The sequence below is a fragment of the Pleurodeles waltl genome, chromosome 10, assembly GCF_031143425.1.
Source record: "Pleurodeles waltl isolate 20211129_DDA chromosome 10, aPleWal1.hap1.20221129, whole genome shotgun sequence".
Lineage (NCBI taxonomy): Eukaryota > Metazoa > Chordata > Amphibia > Caudata > Salamandridae > Pleurodeles > Pleurodeles waltl.
Window position 1 is genome coordinate 919,105,426 of NC_090449.1, and position 19,791 is coordinate 919,125,216.

Genomic DNA, 19,791 nt, shown 5'->3' on the forward strand with positions numbered 1-19,791 from the left:
AGTTTTGCACCAGTATATTTAAGGAACAACTGTGTTGTGTTGGTTATTGTGTTAGGAAGGTGGGAAATATTATAGTTAAAGAATGCAGAACATAACACCCCCTCTGTTTTTCTTAAGCAGTCCAGGAGATCCGACATATCCTTGGACTAAATGGAAGAAAATGTTTGTTCACTACGCTAGAGTGTGTGGACCGACTCTCAGCTCGGAGAGGAAGCACGCACTATTGATGCACTGTTTGGGGGGTGAGGGTCAAGAGGTACTTGAAAATTTACCAGATTTGAGTCTTGATTAGTCTAGGAATCTGAATGAATACAAGCTGTATATTAAGAAACTGGGCAAACATTACTTACCTAGAGTGAGTACGATAATGGAAAGGTACTATTTTGGGAAAAGAGAACAAGGGAAAGATGAGTTGGTGGAGGAATATATTGCCAGTTTGAGGAAGCTGGCCGCGTCATGTAAATTTGGACCGTTAGTGGACGAAAGAATTAGAGACCAATTTGTGTTAAAGTGCAGTAGCGACAAAATTAGGGAGGAATTGTGGTTAAAAGATGAACCACCTTTGGAGGAAGTGATTAGGGTGGCAAAGAGGGTGGAGTATATGTTGAAGTGTGTTAAAGAATTAAGCGGTAACAAGGTTATGAGTGGAGAATCTACGAAGGTGTAAGAGGTGGTATGTGATGTGAAAGGCAAAGAGTTTGGAGCAGAGAAAAAGAAAGAAGAGGTGTTGAAATTTAAAGGAGAATGCTTTCGATGTGGGAAAAGTGGTCACAAGGCTAATGTGAGCAATTGCCCCGCATTTAATGTAGTGTGCAATGGGTGTGGGATAAAAGGACACTACTATAAATGTTGTTGTAACAAAAAGAAGAGGAATGGTAATGGCAATATGATGAGAGAGATCAAAGAGGTGTCTCAGGAGGTGATTTTCCAGGTTGAAGCACAGGTGGAGTGTGGGGAACATCCCAGTGAGGTGGTGAGAGTGCAGGGAGTTGATCTATTGATGAGATTTGATTAGTGCTCGCAATTGACAATAATTTCCAAGAAACGTTTTGATCTAATAACAAGGAAAGATAGAGTACTAAGGAAAATGGATGTGTGTCCTGGTGGTTATGGGGGAAAACCAATAAAGATGTTAGGATATTTTAAAGGTCATCTTGAGCTGAAAGGGAGACATTTGTTAGGGAAGGTCTATGTGTCCAACCAGGGTGACAATCTTTTAAGTTGGACACATCAAAGATTGTTAGGTGTTGTATTAAATCCCAATGCACAACCACAAGTGCAAGTGCAGTATGTAGATGGTGATGAAGGTGAGTTAGCCTCTGAATTTCCTGAAGTATTTTCAGAGAAGTTGGGATGTCTAAAAGGCTACAGACATAAAATTAAACTGAAGAAGGGGGCCATTCCGGTAGTAGCAAAGATGAGGAAAATTCCCTTGGCGTTAGAAGAGCCGGTTGTGTCAGAACTTAAAAGGCTACAGGATTTGGGTATAATTGAGGAGGTGGAAGCAACTGAATGGTTGGCACCTATAGTGGTGGCAAGTAAGGGCGATGGGGATATCAGACTATGTGTGGACCTTAGGGCCCTGAACAGAGAAGTAGTAGTCAACAAATTTCCCCTTCCAAATATTGAAGAAATTATGTCCACGGTTGGGGGAGCAAAGTATTTCTCCACGCTAGATTTAACATTGGCGTATCAACAGGTAGAGTTGGAAGAGAGTCCACAGTTGACTGCATTCATCACACCTTTCGGTGCCTTTAAGTTCAAGAGGATGCCTTTTGGACTTGTATCTGCAGCCTCTGTGTTCCAACGCATTATGCACAAGATTTTGAAAGATGTGAGAGGTGTGAAGTGTTACCAGGACGATGTATTGATTTTTGCAGACACAGCGGTGGAGCATTGGGAGCGAGTGAAATTGGTGTTGAGATGTTTAAGTCAAGCTGGTCTCACCCTTAAGAAGAAAAAAATTTGTTTTGGTCTTACTGAGGTTGAGTATCTGAGACATTTGATCACAGGGGAAGGTGTGAAACTCAAACCTGAGTTGGTCATGACGATAAAAAAATTAACTGCTCCCCAAACCAAGGAGGAAGTGAGTTCATTTTGGGGGATGGTAGAATGCTATGGGAGGTACATCAAGAATTTGTCAGAGAAAACGGTGAATATGAGAGACCTGTTAAAGAAAGGAAAGGAGTTCAGGTGGGACACTGAATGTGAAGAGGAATTTGCCAAAATCAAGGAAGAATTGGATAATGCTCCTTGTCTACAGGCTTTTAAGCCGGGCAGGCCGACTGCTATAGTCACTGATACCAGTGCGAAAGGGCTGGGTGCGATCTTGATGCAAGATGACAAGGGGAAGAAGAGGTTGATTGCTTGTGCATCTAAGGCTTTGAGTGGAGCTGAGAAGAATTACTCAGTGATTGAAAGGGAGTTGTTGGCTATATACTGGGCACTGGGGAAGTTTAGACATTTTGTCTGGGGTACGGAGTTTGTGGTGCTGTCTGATCACAAACCTTTAGTTGAGGTGTTTGGCAGCAAAGGTTTAAATTGCATTTCAGCAAGAATAAGGAGGTGGATCATCAGTCTACAGGACTTCAAATTTAAACTGGAGTATCTACTGGGCGCGTTGAATGTCGGTGCAGATTGTCTTTCCAGATTAGTGATGGAAGATGTGAAGAAGGGCGAGCAAAAGGAATTAACTGTGCAGGATGATAATGTTTGTGAAATTTTCTGTGATGTGTGTAAAATTACATGTGGTGTGATAACTGAGCAAGAGTGGAAAGAGGCGGTGAAGGAAGATGTAGAACTATGTGGGGTGTGTGAAGCGTTAGAAAATGGAAGATTTGGTGCCCTAGGTAGGGTATGGGGCTTGATAAAAGATGAATTGGATAATGGCATGTTGCTGAGAGGTACAAGGTTGGTTCCACCAAGTGTGCTAAGAAATAGGATAATGAACCAAGCTCATGAAGGCCATCTGGGAATAGTCAAGACAAAAGAAAAATTAAGAGCGGACTTTTGGTGGCCAGGCATGGATTTGGAAGCAGAACGTGTGGTCAGAGAGTGTATACAATGTTCAGGGAGCGACAAAATATTAAAAACTCATAATGTACCAATGTACTGTAGGAATTTACCATGCAAACCCTGGGATGAAGTGGCTATAGACATTGTTGGCCCTTTATCAGGTGAACACTTTACCCCATATCTCATTGAATTAATAGATCTGTATTCCAGGTGGGTAGAAGTTAAAAATGTACATGATGTCTCCTCTTCTAGTGTGATAACTTTCTTGGAAGACATTTTTAGGAAAGAAGGATTTCCTAAATCATTGTTATCGGATAATGGACCACAGTTTTGTTCAACGGGCTTTGAGAAATGTATGTGTGAGTGTGGCATAACGCATAAAAGGTCAGCGGTATATCACCCCAAGACTAATGGTGCAGTAGAAAGATTTAACAAGTATATCAAAGAAAGTATCCAACTGGCAAAGGCGAACGATTTGAATTGGCGGACGGAACTATTGAAGAGGATCACGGCTTATCGGTTTTCACCACATTCTACCACTGGTAAATCTCCTTTTGAATTGTTTAAGAAAAGGGTACCTAATACCAAATTTTGTCCTAGTTGGATGGAGTGGATGAAAAATAGTTTAAATTTGGCCAATGCTGATTTTCGTGATAGAGAACTAAGACTCATGGAGAAAGGAAAGCAAGAATTTGACGCAAGGAAAAAGGTGTGTAAAGTGAACATAGCTGTGGGTGATATAGTGAAGATAAAAGCACCCATAGGGTGTGTAGATGGATCAAAATTCACAAGACCCTTTGTAGTGGTCAAACTATTTAAGAACGCTATAAAAAATTTGGAACATGAAACGAGTGGTTCGGATGAAGGAAGTGGTGGAACCGAAATCAAGTATGGAAGGTAAAGGCAGAAGTGGACCCTGGTCAGGAACACAAAGTGACAGCCTGGGTGGAGTTGAAAGGTGTGAAGGAACGAGGAAAAGTAGTAGGAGGAAAGTCAGTCCTGAACATCTTAAAGACTATGTCCTAGATTGAATGAATTGGGTAGTGGTTCATAGGTTTGTAAGTTGGCTCTGTACATGCAAAGGGAAATGTTGCATTCATTTTGTTATAGTGTAAATAATCAAAACTCACTGTGTAGCAGGGGATTTCGTTTGTTGGGTCATGGTTGTTTTCATATGCTTGGGGTATAAGGGTTCCTGTTCCACTGATGTTTTTTTATCTTTGTGTTTAAGATCTCTTCTGTGGATAACACATACTTCTGTGCTAGCATTTGTTAAATATAAAAGAGGGAGATGTGTGGTGTATTGTTATATCGCGCGCGGTCTCCACAGAGATGGTGTATTGTTATATCGTGCACGGTCTCCACGGAGACTGAAGGGGTATGAACGTGTGAGATGCGATGACGGTTGGAAGGAGCTGGATGGCTGGGGCAACGATTAGTAAACAAGACACTTCGTTACCTCATTTATATCAGTCTTGTTATGTTTATTAAAAACCTGATTTCACAGTACCCCTGGACTTATTGTTCCTCAATTTGTTTCTTTAATTTTAAACTTGAATCTGTTGCACCATGTGGCCTTGCAGAAATAGCCACTCAGTAGTTGGCATTATGTCAGAAAAAAATCCACACAAACTTTTGGAAAGCTATAAAGTCCTGCAGACAGGCAAAATGGCAGAGGCAGGCAAGAGGCAGAAACCAGAGACCTCCGGTGGGAAAATCGACCAGATAGAGGCAAATTCAGTCCCTGTTACTCCACATAGCCTAGATTAACTGCTCAGAAAGAAAGTCCAAAAGGGAAGGGCCTTCATAGAGCTACTTATACAGCTGCTTACTTTTTTAAGGTTTTGAGGCTTAAATTGCCACTTACAAGTCAGATGAAGCTTCCTGCTGCCAAAGCTTCTTCAGGACGTCTTATTAACCTTACACCTGCAAAGTGGCAGAATCGACTGCCTTGACGCCCGCCTGGCTGCCTCCTGCTGCGTATCGCCATCCAAAGTCCTTGAGGTAACATCAGACACAGCAGTAGTGAACTCGAAAGGGATGGACTAGTTTCCCTAGCTGTGTTACTCCCGGTCTCAGTTTGTGCACCTGGTTCTGGCGTTCCTGACCCAGAAGAGATTAAGGCATATTCGGGGGGGAGGGTCCATCTTAGCAGAGAGACATTCAGGATCCACTCGCTGCCTGCATATTTATATCCAATATGTTTTGTCAAATGTGTTCTGCTGGAAGTGTGTGTGTGTTGTTTCTCAGTAGGTAATGACATTGTAATTCAACAATATATGGCAGTATGCGTTACACCACCTGAAGTGGTTGGAAGGAAGGTGTCCTTCCATAGTCAATGCTGCCATGTAATACACAGAGATGCATTTTGTGGTGTATTGTTTTAACCGTTTCACTGTTTTTAACTTTTGACTTTTACTAAGCCAATGCTTTGCAAGTACTGGTAGATTTTCTCCACTTCTACTTCATGAAGGCAAGGCATCTTTTATGTTTTGAATGGTCTTGGAACTAGAATTAAGGTACGTCTCATGGTTATGACAAGCCACTAGATGTAAAGTGCCAACAGCATTACAGTCGTTGCAGCACTATATCAGGTAAAAGGAAATTGTACGTATGATTTTGCAGTTCTGCTGCATCAGGAATGTAAGTCTTTTGGACCATCTTCCTCTGGAAAGGTGTTTATACTAGCGTGTATGCTTGTATGTGTTCTTGTGGTAAACGTGCAAATAGAAATGGAAACTAAAAGTTGTATTTCTGCTGGCATTAATGGAGGGAGGAAAGTCTTAACAACCATCAGGTTTGTGATATAACACAGTGTAAGGAGACAGAATTATTCACTAACAATGGAACTGCTATGATTGCTGAAAAGTCGGAAATGTGTTGCACATCCAGAAATTTTCAATAATTTCTTCTGGTAATTGCTGAGCACCAGACAGCCACGTAGAGGGACAATTGATTCAGAGTTCCTTTCTATCATTGAGACTCTCAACTGTGAGCCCTCCTACAGTCAGAAACCTCTTCAGCAGCACCATGAGAAGTTTTAGGTAACAGGTTGACAATAGTCCACAACCGGACTTTCACACTGGACTGACTTAGGTCACCCCTTATGGTATGACCTTGAGAGGCTGCAGCTCAAGGCACTGTAGGACAGTGAACACTGTTTTGAGGGCAGAGACGCAGCCTACAAGAAGTGATGGGTAGGGCACCATTATGACCTGCAATCATTAGGGTCATCTCCTGCAAGTGGATCGAGCAGCTAGCTTCTGTTAACGCAAATGTAGTAATTAGAAATATTATTCAGTGCTTTAGTAATGAAATGAGTAGAAAAATGAATAATGCAGAAAATAATGTGCACGTTTGAAATTGTGACCACAGAGTGTGGTTGCCAATGTTAATGAAATATTAAAAAGAAGACTAACTTATATGTAAATTATGAAAAAGTAATAAAAACAACTTAGTAATATGACATATTGAAAGGTATAACCTATGTTTTATTAATTATTAGCCTTAACTTATCAATTGTCTGGGCCTAGTCTTACCAGGCCTCAACGCAGCAGCTGGGTTTCTAATGGTAAAATGTAAAACGTTGATGAAGCTGAAATAACGTGAATTGCCCATTGTTTAACAAAAATCTGCTTAGCAAGGAGCCTTCTTGTGAACCGACGGACAGGAGATGGTAGAGTTAGAATTGTAACAACTACCATGTAAGTCAAACGAGGTGTACTTTCCCAGGCCTTGAACAATGAAGACACTGACTGAAGAAGAAGCTGCAACATTTTCGATATCTGACGAGCGGGATGATGGGAACAACGCAAGACAAACCAAGCAACAGTCTGAGAACCATGAAATACTAGAATTTATAGATTTGGTGTGTTTTATCCATTGGCTATGTAAATAACGTGTGACTAATTGACCAATTAGGAATTAGGGAACAGTCTGGGTGACTTTAATATCACATCGTGACAGAGGGAAAAGACTTCAGAAGGATAGGGATAGGGGAGCAGATTTTATCAAATTTGCAGTGGTGACTCGAGATTCTGTCATTGGGCTCGACTCTCTGACTGAGAGCCTGGTGTGATGCTGATCGACTGATGACCTGCGAACGAAGGCTGACTCTGTTGCTGACCCATACCGAGGATATGTAAATATGATAATGTGACTGTATTGCATTGCTTTCCTTTTCTAGGTACCAGCTACTCTGTCTATATAGCATTCCTTAGTTAGATGTTTTCTTCTAATTTGTGCTCTAAATTGTTTTCGCATGACGCCCCACATGCTAATGCTGATCTGGTTTAGTTAAGGTTTCTCTATATGATGGTACTTGACATGACATTTCACAATTGATTGACGGACAAATTCTGCTGAACATAGGCTACTAACTGGGTTATTGGGACTGATCTTCTTGTTGATTTGTGCTGATGCTGTAGAATGTTTCCTGATGCAAGTTTTGGTTAGATTATGTTTATGGCATTTTCTGATTGACTAATTGTGGTTTATTGAGTTGAATAAAGTTTGAATTACTCTCATGACTTAGTATTGTAATCAAAGGGCAATAAAACTACTAAACGCATATATCGAGATGTGGTTATTCATGGCTGAAAGGTCATGGTGTGACTATCATTTGGTATTCTTGATTAATCGTTAATGCCCGACTGATGTTGTTGAAACTGCGCATTGATTATTGTGTACACTTGTCACAGTGTGGCTAGGATACTCCATGAGAATCAAAAGGTTCATCAACCTATACGTGTCACCTTGTAAGTTTACTTATTAAGGACCGACATGCTAACACTTGGGCCATCAGCAAATGGCACTTTAAGATCCTTTCTTATTTCTGTGGAGCAGAGCTTCCTGATACTGTTGTAGGAGGTAACAGATAGAGACTCAACATGAATTACATGAAGGACATTAGAGGGTAGCATACGTTTTGCTCACTTTCAGACTCAAATTTATCTGGACAGACAAAGAAGCTCCTGGATGCTTATATCGCTGGAGCACAGGAAACACAAACTGACAGCGTAGCAAGTAGGTCGGCAAACATGGTTGAAAATATCTCACATCTAATGTTTTATTATACCCCAGATAGTGGGGGGTTACATTGTACTTTTCATGGAGCACTGTCAAAGTTTGAAAAGATAGTTTGTTTTATGTGCATAACCTTTATGCAAAATGGAACCGTTAAGTACCAGTAATCTTCATTATCCTTTATATTTATATTTAAAATCCCCTCTCCTCTCACCTCCTCCTGTTATGTTACCAAGCTCCAGACAAAGTAGGTGCAAGCAGGGAGGGAGGGGTGGATGCAAGAAGACTGGGATGAGGAGGACCCCTAATTAGGGTAATGAAGATTACCGGTAAGCAACAGGCTCTTTACCCCCCTCATGGGGTTCTCCTTGTCCCAGTCCTTACACCTGAAGCTGTATCCAGGCAATAAAAAACGTGGCACCACACCATACAGATGCAATATATGTTTATTAGAAGAACAAGAATGACTTCATTGCTGCAGCCAGAACGTTGGAACCAAAATGGTAATCTAAGCCATGACAAACAGAAAGACAATAATGTTTAATGAAAGCTTGTTGCGTTGATCAGGTTACCACATGGCAAATCTCAAGCAAGGAAATTCACTCTGCCTCAGTACAAGAGCTGTCGACTGCCCTGGTAGAATGACCCTAGACTTCAGCAGGGAGGGGTCTCCCCACCCTAAGAGTATGCCAGTGCAATGGCTTGATGCACCTATCTACTCATGGTTTGAGTAAAAACATTTTTACCTTAGGTAACAGAGCTATAAGCAATAAACAAAGAGCTAGACAATCAAAAAGGTTTAGTGCGTTTGAGAGAAATCAGAAGAGCCTCTCTGACATCTGAAGCAGAAGGAAGCAAATCCTTTGAAGGGTCTCTAAAAGCAGGTAAAATGACTTTTTGTGCATATTGAAAAGAAGAAAAGACCTTAGGGAATAAACGTAGGGCCCACCCTAAGCACCACATGATCAGGAAAGAACTCAGATAGGGACTGCCACAAGTGCCCCCCAATTCCCCCAAATGTCTTGCAGAAGTTATGTCCACCAAGAATACTACCTTAGTACATAACCGGAACAACCCTGCCTCTTAAAGAGGTTCACAGGGAGCATCTTGTAACCTCGGTAAAAAAATGGACAAATCCAAATAAGGAATCTCTTTTTGAAAAGAAGGTCTCTGGAACCTGAAACTCTTGAATAACCTGAGTACCATTAGGGATAGTGTGAAGAAATCTTTCAAAAAGGTACGAAAAACCTTTATTGCAGCCCACTGAATGAAAGGAGTGCTAGGTGACAGTCCTTTCACAAAATCATTCAGCAAAAACGCTTGCATTTTAAAGGAAACAATAACATTTGGTTCCTCATAAATAGAGAAGCACCATTTGGAAAAGGAGTTCCAAGGTTTCTTATATGATTTCAAACTACATTGTTTATGAGAAGATTGAATCCCTAGGGCAACTTGTGCAGAGCAGCCCAAATTTTCTTAAGCTATTCTTTCAACAACCAAGGCATCGGGCACAACTGCTTGACAACTCAGGGAAGCAATACTGGGAACTGAAGAGGAGAGTGTCCATGAAGGAGATGAAAAAACAACCCCTGGACAGAGAAAGGGGAGGAAATCAATGACATCTGGGCCAATAAGGCACAACCAGGATCCAATAGGCCCACTCCATTCTGAGAATTTTTGAAAAGAGAGGAATTAGGGGAAAGCATACAGCTACCCTGGAGGCCAAAGGATTGCTAGTACATCTACAGCCAGGCCTACAAGAGAATGTGTCTCCATGTTAAAAGAAGACACTTTGCATTGTCTGGGGAAGCTAACAGATCCAACCATGGGATCCTAAATTTCTGACACACCAGGTCAAACTGAGGAAGAGACAAGTGGAACCTTACAGAAGAGGTCATGTTTCTGCTGAGACTGTCTGCCCAGAAGTTCGTCTCCTCCTGAATGTAATCTGCTCTTATTCTTAGAACAGTGATTCTCAACCTGTAGTCCAAGGACCCATGGGGTCTGATAAGCCAACTCAGGGGGTCCACGATTACTTAGAACATTAAATAATATTACCTGATTAATAAAGTGTAAATACATAAAGAAGCCACATGTACAATTTTAAACTTTAAAATGTTCTGTAAGTGTTAGGAAATGTGAAATTGAATGCTAAAATTTAAGTAAGCATCCTCAGATTTATTTTGTGAGTAGTACAAGTACATCACACAGAATACAGCATGTGCGATGAGTTGATTTAATTGAATGAAAAAATGCTCTAACCCTGTTATTAAAAGTACAGTGTTGATTTTTGTTTTAATTGATTGTGAATTAAATATATGATTTCATCATGTGTGCATTTGTTTGGTTTGGTGAATGCTTGCGTCTGTATTGTTTGTGCATCATTTAGTGGCTTCGATCATTGAAAATGCTTAGGGCAGGTTCCCCGGCTTCCAGTAATAACTCAGTGAGGTTCCCCAATTCTAATAATAATTCAGTTGGGTTCCCTGGTTTCCAGTAATGATTAAGTAGGGGTCCTCAGAAGTAAAAAGGTTAAGAACCACTGTCTTAGAACATGAACTTCTGGCCATGTACAAATCCGGAATGTAATTAGATTGAGGGACATGCTTCTTATACCCCCCATCTGTTCAAATATGCCCTCTATAAACTGATCTCTTTTGTTGATCCAATACTGCCCCTCAGGCCCACAAACTGGAATCCGTGGTCAGAAGCACTAGACTTTCTTCAACAGTTGTTCCTGCACCAACCACCAAGAGAGATCCTGTGAAATTTGAGTGGTAACAGGTATCGTTAGTTTGAAATTCTGTGTACTAGGTTTCCAATGCTTAAGAATGTGATTCGCCTGTGGTTTCAAATGCACTACTTTGGCAACCATTCTGGCATATTTAAAACCTGCATAGGACACGTGGGGCAGTATTGGAACAATTTACTGTGTTGCAGCCAGAAGTGGAAGTGAGGTTGCCAGCTCCCGGCTGGAAAGCCCGTTGGAACTTCAGATCTTGGTGTTTCTTCCTTAACAATGTTTTTCTTTTAAAGCACAGTGAAAAGATTGTTCTCCAGAGGTAGAGTCGTCATCCACATTCCTCCTTATTTTTTAAGAGTCTTCATCCACATTCCTCCTTTTTTAACACAGATTTTGTCAATTGTTTTCTTTGCTTTACTTGCTTTACATTAGAATACGGTATTACATAAACGAGGATGCAATGATATTGGCTGTTATTCACACAGTATTTCTGCAGCACTTTGGAACTCAGTTTCTGAGTTTCTCCCTGAGGATGAAATTTATTATGCCACCTTGCGATTTTAATGCAATACATATTTCAAACACAGATAAACAAACACAGGCATAAATAGCCTCTGCAGATAAATGCTAATCGCTATTTAAAGTACTTGTAACTCACTCGGTGCATACTGCAATGCCAGAGGCCTGACACAGTGGTAATGTGATATGTCTAAAAAATAATGTCATCTGTGAGAGTTTATATGCCGCCCTTGGATGCACCTACTTAATCTGGGAATTTTGCATTTGAAGGATTTTTATTGTTTGTGGTGCAGACTGCGTCAGAACTATTGTTTTCTGTTTGGTTATTTAATCTGACTACTTCTAACACAACCTTAACAAAGGATTTGTCACTGAATAATGGATCTGGCAATTGTGACTCTAAAGTTCAGCTGTGCACAACAGGGTTTAGCTGTGTGCGGTGGGTTAGTCCTTAGGGCTTGGCTGTAGGCCAGGCCCTGGAGCCCAGCCTCGTTTATGAATGAGAATGAAACATCTGGTCCTTATTTTTTCAAAGTATTTAAACCAGAAGGGCACAATCAATAATACAAACATTACAACCCATCCTACTTCCAACAACAGTTAAAAAGCAATCGAATTGTTATCAGAATATCAATTGCATGTTTGTGATGTTTCTGGAGAAGGTAAGAGTTATTTGTGAAGCTGAATTATATACTTTTCACCATTTATATTGAGCCCAATAATTAAATACTGTAAACACATATTTAAGGTCGTTTAATTCTGGAATGTTATAATTATAGATGTAATATTTACAACAGTTATGAAAGATTATGCCTGCATTACACCTTGCTATTATCTTTTTAATAGCTTCATTTATGAATGAATTATAGCATTTATACTATGCACACTTCCTGGAGGTTCTCTTTGTACTGATCATGGGGCCTTATTTAACCAAAATGTTATACCTTCCTAGAAATATGTGAATTATACTGTTTGCCTCACATAGGGCCAGATGTAGCAAAGGTTTTTCCCCATTCTGTGTCTATGGGAAAAAGTGTTCGTACATATGGCCCATAGTGCCTAAATGTATTTAGCTGGGTGGAGGCACTATTAAATGTTACATTAATTTCATTAAATGATTGTTGAGGCACTATTGAAAGCTGCATTCAGGTAATTTACTGATTGATGTAATTTATGATTTATGAAGTTTCTAAGAGTCAATCTATGCTGACATTTGTCTCTGTTGAAACAACACACTGCACCACTGGAGAGTTATTTCTTCAGAAGCTCTGGTGTCGCAGTGTGCCGGCCCATATCTACAAGGCTGCGCAAAGGCACCTTCCATGACTTTTCATGGCATTGTAAATATGGATCCCTTTCATGTAGAACACTGCGGGAAAGGGGCATTCAATGGGTATTGCTTTGGGCGTTAGTACTCAACACCCATGGAATCTAATCAATCTGACATAATCCCAGATTTACATGTGTAAAGAGGAAGGTGCCCCTTCCTGCACATAAACAATCATCCCTACAACGCAGGCACCCTTGCACCATGGTGCAAGGATGTCAACATTGGCGCTAGAATGCAATTTCTACACCAGCGCAGGGGACAAGGACAGGAATACGCCGTATCCTTTAGATACAGCACATTTCTGCCCTTTTGTTTTGACGCAGGGTAGCTCAGCAAAAAGGCGTGCACTGCTGCCCTGCACCAAAACATAGTAAGTGAGGCTCACAGTGTCTCTTTACTTGACCTAACACTATTATTCCTCTCTGTGATCACCTTATTTTGCTGATTTTGCTCTCATTTGCTCTTCTTGAAGTCATTTTCACAAATGTATCACTTTTTCTAGGTACGTCTGTGTCTCTTAGCTTTTGATTCCATGAACTAAAGCAGCAGGTATGTTCTAATATGATCAGCAGAAGAAAAAACAAAATTGGTGGAAGGAATACTGGGATAAGTCTCAGCGGCTGCTAATCCCTCAAGACCACATTCCTGCTCATCATTCTTTTGCCACACTTCAGGCAGTGATCAGCTATATATTAGTAAGTCTTGGATTTGCTCCAGTTGGAACAGTCTATACCGAACCTCCAGACCATGCCCCATTAGAACAGGAACACAGGGAAACCTAATACGGTTTTCCCTACTTGTGCTTCATCAGTGAGTTATATTTTGAGTCCAGTGGGACAATGACCAGAGGACCCACATGTGGGCATATATCTGGGCACTTAAAGCATTACAAAGGAAAACACAAAGGTAATGGTTTGTTTTTCTAGGGCATTTAATCAGCTTCTCCTCTATACTCCCACTAAACAGGATTTTAACTGTTCTTTAAGTGTCTGCATTTCTGTTATCTTCTCCACGCTACGCAAATAGAACGTTTTGCACTTGCTAAGTATCAGTGAAGACTTTCCAAAGCATGGTATTTAGTCAGGGACCCTGACTGTTGTGCAACAATGGCATCTTATCTCTTTATTCTCTGTTAAATCAAAAGGGAAATGTAATAAACAAGTGCATCTTTTAGGTTGAACTTCAACTCTAAGCGCACTCACTTCTACTATTTCCATTCCAAAACTTATACCAGAACAGGTAAGACAACACCATCAATACAGAGGCAACCAGTGTCAGCCTTAGAGCCGGGCTTGCGGGCTGTATGTGGCAATACCTGGTGAGGTTAAAAACACCCACTGCAGAGTTCATTTTGTTCCCAGTCATTTTCAAGCAGTAATAAACTTGTCAATATAACTCTGGTGAATAATGTATCTGCTGGAGAGATTTGAGTTTTTTCTAGATGCAATTTGATTTAATCTACAGTGGTGCAGCGGGTCAATGTGCTTTCGGCAAAGCATGCATAACATGCAGATCACAGAATTATATTTTATGTGGATAGCTCAGTGGGTTACTGTTTTTATCACAGAGATCCTTTGGTTTGCCAAGCCATCCACTGCCACTCTGTTGCATTTTACATCCGATGTTTGTGCTTCTGTAGAACAAGCACTCTTATGACATGTGACTCCCACACCTTGTAGTCCTCCTTCTCTTATGTAAAATTTCTTGTACATTGATTTACACACTGACTATGTGGGTGATATAAAGTACTCTGACACCCTACACTGGTATGAGCAGTGAAATAAATTAAATTAAATACATGTGAGAAAGGGTCTATGGAGAGGCTAGGGGCATTGTTGGAGGGTGCTAGTGAGGAAATCCTTGGAGAAGGAGGTCATATGGAAAAGCCAATAAAGATTGGAGCACTGGGTGACACCAGAGCTGAAGTCTGCCCTGGAGCCAGCACAAAGTCTGAAATATGAGTTACACAGGCTCATATATATGGCCAATTGCCATAGGGCAGTGCCGCAAGTCTTCTTGCTGCGCTGCCCTATGCCAATATGAATGGAGTAAATATGGTGAAGTCCTGTCCTTTCCCCCAGAGCCGGCATCTTCCTGCACAAAAACTATTCCAGTAGGTGCTTTCCTCTTTTTAAGTGTGCTGTAGAATTAAGCACACATGAGAAGAGGAAACAACAAGGAGAAATAAAAAATATTTTCCACTGTTACACCCCAGGTTTACTTCATTAGGTAAATCGGGGGCAGTGTCAAAATCCATGGGTGTTGCGACACCCATGGAACGCACCCCGGTGCAGAGTAAGGCAACTCAACGACTTGCACAGCTTTTCCTTACTCCATTTCTATCTGACCAATCAAAGTCACCTAGCCATAGGTTCATTGGAGAAATAGTGTTGCAATCTGTTTTTGCTTTCATCTGGTCTGTGACAGTTTGAGAGCAACACATCTTTTCACCTAGCTTTTTATAGTGGACAGTCCCATGCCACGTGATCAGTAGTGGTACAAGACCTCAGAGCTGAGTTTGTTACATCCCTCACCATGTTACCAGGAGAGATGCAACATCTAAATGCAAAGGTTTTCCCTTCCTAATAGACACAGATAACTCAGAGCCATCACATCACCACAAGCTTCAGCAGGTGCTGCATCTCAGAAAGTGTATGCCATATCCGTTTTGGGCATGACAGACCTGTTTGAAATGTAATAAAGACAAAGAACCTCATCACATATGTGGCTGAGTTCAACTGTTTAGCAACTGACACAATTTGTTATGAAGAAATTAAAAGTTCCACAATATGACAAGACTAATCTAAGAGACATATTGGACACAGTATTTTCGTTCCCCAGTATGTAACCAAAACTACTCAATCTGGTCCTGAAAAAAGGATCAACACTTAAGGGAGTGGAGACAGGAGTATACCAGTTACACTTGCTCCTGCCATGGGAAAAGATGTAATGAAGTAGTAAAACCCCAAGCCCTATCCTTAAAATGCTTCCCCACCACCTAGGACAACAAGAAAACAGATTAGAGTTGTAATGATGACTCAGGAAACCTGAAATTATTTTTCAAATGAAGGTGTTTATTTCATTAAAAACTGTCCACACAGGGGTGGCTCTTCTGCTAAACTATGTTTATTATGGTTTTACTGTGACATGTGAACAAAAGAACAATGGATTAAACCCAGATCTGTGATGGGGGTGAGTGTTTGCATTGTTCAGCACTCCGTCCATCATATTTTTGTGTTGCTAACGTAACCCTAAGTGGGAAGGGTATGCCCAGATGTGGGTCCAGTGCTCACTGTGCCACTGGATTCAAGCTAGCCTGGCTGATGAAGGTTGATACCCTGAAACCGGTCCCAGGATGCTTGTTTCCGGTCCAGGGAAGACCTGGCCTGGCAGTTCGGAATGGACTGTTTCCATGAGGAACAGGGTCAAGACTGATTTACATATGGCTGGGTTTAAACTGGGGTGGCATGGTGAGCAAAAGAATGATGGATTAAACCCAAATCTGTGACTCGGGGTGAGTGTTTGCATTGTTCAGCACTTTGTCCATTATCCTTTTGAGTTGCTTTACTGTGAAAGATGCAGGGCCATGGAGCGATGACAGGAATGGAGGGGGAGTGCACCGCAGTGTGCAAGTATGTTTGCCCAACCAAACACACATGCACACTGGGCTCTCTCTAACCCGGCACTGTGTTGTAGGGTGGGTAAGAACAGGCAGAGACTCTTGGCTGGGCACTCCATCCAGTCCTAATGCTGCTTTCATGCTGCTGCTTTCAGGGGGCCAGCAGCACGAAAGCAGTTTAGGATTGGATGCAGGGCAGACTGGGAGCCTGTGCCTGCTGTGGAGGACAGGAGCGGATCGGAGTTTATTATTATTTTTTTTCATCTCCCCATACAATCTGTCATGCGCTGCGCCACCCCGCAGAACATGAGCACAACAATTAACAGAACACAGGCAATAGAACTACCAAATTAAATGAGTCCATGAAAATAATAGACAATGGGCCTGACTTAGAGCTTGATGGTTGGGGTTACTCCATCACAAACATGACTGATATCCCATCTGTCACATTACAATTCCATTATATCGTATGGAAATTGTAATACAGCGGACAGGATATCAATCATGTTTGTGACGGAGTAACCCGTCTGCCAAACTCTAAATCAGGCATTATGTTTTTGCATCAGCAATCAGCAAATTGACTGCCCCTAGGTATGCAGATCAACGGGTATACTGATACAACATAAGCCTGGTGGCAGGAATTATAAAGTACTTAACGTTTCCGGAGGAGTCACTACTCTTTTTACATACATTTGAGATAGGAGATCATACCTACATGTGATGCATCGAAAGCGGTTAATAAGATCCTCATACAAAAGTAAATATCCTTTTCTACTGATAGGAGCATTTTTAGATCAAGTAAGATCACCACTCATTGACCCTAAACTAGATTTCAAGGGCAGATTTAATCTCACTTAGTGATGAAAGGAATACTGCGGCAGATGGCTCCTTTTGCTCTCCATAGAGTCTAATTGCTTTATGGCCTGATTTATATTTCGGTGGAAGGGTTACTCCATCACAACGGTGATGGATAGCCCATACACTGAAATATAAATCCCATTCTATCCTATGGGGTTTATATTTTGGCAGACAAGCTATCAGTCATCATTGTGACGGAGTACCCTGTCCCATCCACTAAACTCTAAATCAGGCTCTCAGTCACCAAATCTCAACTCCACAGCCATCAGCCAACTGACAGAAAAAAAGAAGCCTCCTGTAGTGTAACTTCGTGCACTGCTAGGAGAGAAAGTGACACTTAAAGATATTTTGATTTTCCAAGGCTGTCAATCTGTATAAAATATGCAATAATAATCATTTATATAGCATGAAATACAAGCTGATTTTTGACACTCAATAAAAGTATCTGTTATTTTCCTGCAGAGCCAACTTTATTAACTTGATGATAAGGAAAGTCACTTAAATCATGTGTGGTTTTTAACTTACAGTTCGCAATTTACATAGGGTGGTTTTAAACCGATGTGTAACTAAGTTAGCTGTTTTATTTGGTTTGTCATTTTGCAGATAACACAATAATCTTTGCAACAAAAACATTAATCACCAAAGTTATATTATGAGTTTCACGCCCTGAAACCTGATGGTCCATGCAGCACAGCCTTAACCCCAGGGCCACTAGTATTATGAGCAGGGGAGGGTCAAATTATACGATAAGGTTTCGTAGATGATGTGGTAAGAAAATGCAAATTATGTGGCATTATGCAGCACATTTTGTGATAGTATTACTTCATTATTTTGTCATTTTTGTCGCTTGTTAATACTGTCTGGGCATTAATTGTACCTTATCAGCAACAGTTAAGAACACAAATACACCAATAAGCAGCATAAAGGTGACCAGTGAAGCTTTGCTAATGGCCTTCCACTGCGTCGTTGTTAGAAATGGGGTCTCTAGTTGGCAGAGGTATACACCTTTGTCCAAACAGGGATCACATTCCTAGTCAAGGTAAGTCATACACAATCCAAATTATCCTGTGCTCACCCTCTGGTAGCTTGGCACTGATCAGTCAGGCTTAACTTAGAAGGCAATGTGTAAAGGTCTTGTGCAATAAATAATTCATGCATTAACAGTGAGAATACCACAAAAAGACACCACACAGGTTTAGAAAAATATAAGATATTTATCAGATTAAATTAAGGTCACAACGATCAAGATTTGATAATCACAACTTGAAATACCACTTTTTGTAATGATAAGAGAGCCTTTAGTTCTTAAAAGCAAAAATTGTCTCTTGGAACCACAAACTACCTGGTTTGCGTCAAAATTACACGCACAAAGACTGCAGAAGAGGAGTTGCGTGGAAAATAAAGGGTGTGTGTCAGATTTCCAGGCGCACACAGACGGTGCATTGTTTCTTTTGCACGCACCAACGACTTTGCGTTGAATTTCGGTGCGCAGGCTTAAATCCTCTTTGCGATGCGGGGTCTTTTGACACCCAGGGACGATGCATAGTAATCCTGGCAATGTAAGATGAGGCAACAGCTGTTGCGTCGATCCTGTGGGTGATGCAGCGAAATTTCTGCCACATGGCTGGCGCTGCATTGACTCCTCTTGCAGGAATTCAGGCTGCGTCGTTCCGGCTGGCAATGCGTCGATCCGGGGGGCTGTGCATCAAAGTTCTAGTCGCAACATTGCCTCTGCATCTATCTCCACACGAGGAGCCGGGCTGCATCGTTCCAGTTTGGTGATGCAGTGATTTTCTCACCGCTGGACAGGCTGTGCGTCGATTCCGGCAGGCTGTGTGTTGATTTTCGCCACACAATGAGTTTCCTTGCAGAGATATAGGGGGTCATTACAACCCTGGCTGTCTTTGATCGCCAGGGCTGTTTTGTCGGAAGCACCGCCAACAGGCTGGCGGTGCTTCCTTGGAAATTACGACCGCGGCGGAAGCGCCCTGGTCGCACTGCCAGGACCGGCAGTTTCCCGCCACTTTTGTCCCGGCGGTTTAAATCCTCCAGGGCAGCGCTGCCAGCAGAGCTGCCCAGGGGATTACGAGTCCCCCTCCTTCCTGCATAGCACGACGGGTGCATCCGCACCCGTCGCACAGCCGCAACACCGCCGGCTCCATTTGGAGCCGGCTCCCGTGTTGCGGCTGAGGTGCCTGCTGGGCCGGCGGGCGGAAACCAGGTTTCTGCCCGCCCAGCGGGGATCTCCAAATACTCCCCGCGGGAGTGTGGCTGCATTGGTGGCCGGCTGGCGATTTCAACTTGGCGGGCAGAGGTTAAAATGAGGGCCTAAGTCTTTTTGGCCCTGATACTTCAGGAAAAGGAGGCAAGCTCAATCCAAGCCCTTGCGGAGCACTTCTCTGCAGAGCCAGAGGCCAGCAAGGCAGCAGGGCAACAGCAAGGCAGCAGCCCTTTACAGCAAAGCAGTCCAGGTGAGTCTTTTAGGCAGCCAGGCAGCTTCTCTTGGCAGGTTGCAGGTTCTGGTACAGAGTCTTTCCCAAGAAGTGTCTGAGTTCGTAAGGTCAGGGACCCAGTTTACATACCCAAGATGGCGCCCAAATAAGACGCATTCTCTGCAACTTTCTGCCGTTCTTCACGAGAAATCTCTTCTACGAGGTATTCGGACCAATGATCATGATGATG

At 41.9% G+C, this 19,791-nt stretch overlaps 1 protein-coding gene across 2 annotated transcripts in view; it reads right to left on the reverse strand.

Moving 5' to 3' along the window:
- Positions 1 to 19,791, reverse strand: part of ITGB8 (integrin subunit beta 8) — a 298,148-nt gene that overhangs the window by 243,224 nt on the left and 35,133 nt on the right. The window lies entirely within an intron of this gene.